This window comes from Dendrobium catenatum, unplaced genomic scaffold (assembly GCF_001605985.2).
Source record: "Dendrobium catenatum unplaced genomic scaffold, ASM160598v2 fragScaff_scaffold_913, whole genome shotgun sequence".
Classification (NCBI taxonomy): Eukaryota; Viridiplantae; Streptophyta; class Magnoliopsida; order Asparagales; family Orchidaceae; genus Dendrobium; species Dendrobium catenatum.
This window is the reverse complement of record NW_021319375.1, coordinates 996868-999501: the sequence shown is the minus strand read 5'-3', so window position 1 is coordinate 999501 and position 2634 is coordinate 996868. Positions and strand designations below refer to the sequence as shown.

At 30.9% G+C, this 2634-nt stretch overlaps 1 pseudogene; it reads right to left on the bottom strand.

The window, feature by feature from the left end:
* Window positions 1-496: 496 nt before the first annotated feature.
* On the bottom strand, window positions 497-595 carry LOC114580277 (annotated as a pseudogene).
* Between the last annotated feature and the right edge of the window lie 2039 nt (window positions 596-2634).

Below are 2634 nucleotides of genomic sequence, written 5' to 3'. Positions count from 1 at the left end.
CATGAATTATAGATATAATATTAGAACCCTATTTTTTGAACTAGAAATAGAGAGTACCTTTACTAAAATTAGAAAAAAGTTTAAAAGAACCAAGTTTTAGTAATGGTTGAACCAAACTAAGTGAATGGCGCACTTAGACCTCTTAGATAGTATGCCAATCTCATGGCAGATGGTGTTCACCATATCATCCATAGGATAAACATCCAAGACAATAAATTTGAACTTAAACTCACTATTATCTAAATGGTTCATTACACAATTCATGAAAACTCCTGTCGAGAATCCCAACCTACATATTATTAGTTTTCTAGAGATTTAAGCTGCATGCAAGTATAACAGAGTCTTCAATAATGTTGTTAGACTTTATTTATTTCCCTTTTCTCTATAAGAAAAGGAAAAAATGTTAATGAATTCCTTACCCCCATGCTCTATAACCACTTAAAATGATCTAGCCCACAAATTCTTAGCTAAGTACTTCCCTCCTTCAGAAACAGTAAAACTTAGGAATGATATTACTTCATTTTCCCAATTAAATGGAGATTTGATATATGAATCATGGGAAATAGATGCTTAGGAAATGTCCTCACCATGCCTTACTAGACTGGTTTAATATTCAGACCTTTTACAATGAATTGGTACAATCCCTTAGATCTATCATAGATGTGGTTGTGCAAGGGTCATTAATGTTAAAACTTTTTTATGAAGATTATGCTTTAATCAATGAAATGGACATAAATAACTTCTAATGGTCATTTATAGGGTGAATCATAGGAAGATAGCCAGTGTCTATGAATTTGATGCTCTTTCTATTGTAACTACACAAGTATTTGCCAATTCTAATAAATTGGACAATCTTGGAGTTAGTTCACCCTCAGGAGTACCTATGCCTTTAGATTAGATTTTTTTTTAAAGAATTTCTAGTTATCCTAATATTCAAGGGTTAGAAATCATAAGTGTTATTAGTAGAAAAAATAGTCCCTATTTTAATAAGTATAATCCAAGTTGGAGGAATAACCCAATTTTCAATTAGAATAATAATAATAATGGTGGAAATTAGTGGAATGCTAACTGGCCTAAGCATCTAGGATCTTGGAACTCTCCTAAAAAATTATTTGGAAATCCTAGGACAAATTTCCCTAAAGTTTCAATTATAATATTTAGCCTAAGAATAATAAACCATCTTTGGAGGAATGAGTGTTACATATTGGAACTTAATTAAAGAAGTAGGATGATGCCATTCAAAACTTTGGAAATCAATTTTGGCAGCTAGCCAATTCAATTAATAGTAGACCCAGATAGCCTTACTTAGTACCACTAAAGTTAACCCTAAGGAGAAAAGTAAGGATTTATATATATATATATACATACATACAAGAGTGCATTAGAATTACTTAATGATAAGAAATAGCTTAAGCTAGGGGGAATTTATTAAGTGAAAATTATATAAATGTTTATTTTCATATATTCTTATGATTTTTTTTTTTAATTTTGTGTAGGAAATTCTAGGGAAAAGATAAAAAAAGAGAAAAATGGTCTCGTCACTATGGCGCCTGACTATTACATATCGCAGTGCCATCAATTCCCCAACACAAATATGGAGCGCTATGGTGCCAATGAGTTTGATGATTTTGAAAATTAATTTAGCTCCTTGGCACTAAAATTTTAAGCACCACAGTGTTATCAGTGCCCCAACACCATTTTAGAGCATTGTGGCATGGATATTGACAAAATGATGATGTTAAAGATTCTAAAGCTACTAGTATGGATTTTGATAAATGTCTTAACGAGGTTTCTAATAATTCAATTATCAAATTTTCTATGAAGGAGCATCACCAATCGAATGTGGTTTTTACTATAGTTTTGGAGCTTAATGAGGATAATCTGATTATTGATAATAGTTTATTAGATAGTAATATAGAATTTATCTAGTTGGATTCTATGAAGGGATCAGACAATACTCCTAATTTTCCTTATCAATGCTAAATTATTTCTAATGCTAATTTTTTTAATGATTAATTTTCTATCATTTTCTCTATTCATAAGAATGTGTTAGCTTTTTGTCACATGCCTTACAATTTTAACAAAAATATGGTAGATCTTCAATGCATTAGTTATGATAAAGGTCATGATTATGATATCAATACTTATGATAAAAATGCCAATGCTCCATTTATCATTGCTCAAGATAGCATGGAAGAAGGAGAATTCATTCATGATGCTGAGTCTAAACATAACACGGAGGTCCTCTTAATCTCTTATATTAATATTGTTAATTTGATTCATAATTACATTCTTGATTTGAGGGAAAAAATATTATTGAGCATGTCAAGTAGGAAATGGAGGGTAGTGATCGTGGATTTACTAAAATATAAGGCAAGAATTTTATAATCTCTTAGGAGTACACATTCTTATGTTGTTTCTAACTCTTTACTTATTATTTAATTCCCACATTTGGAATGTTAGGGGCATTGGTGTCTCTCTAGAGAAAAAGATGGAGAGATAGAATAGTTGAGATCATACCTTGCCTATAGGAAATCCTGAGTTTCCTTGTGCCATTTAGGACTCGAGAATCACCCATAAAGAAAATAGTTGAAAAAAGCGGTTTAAAGGACCCTGTAGTTATTGATGTTATTG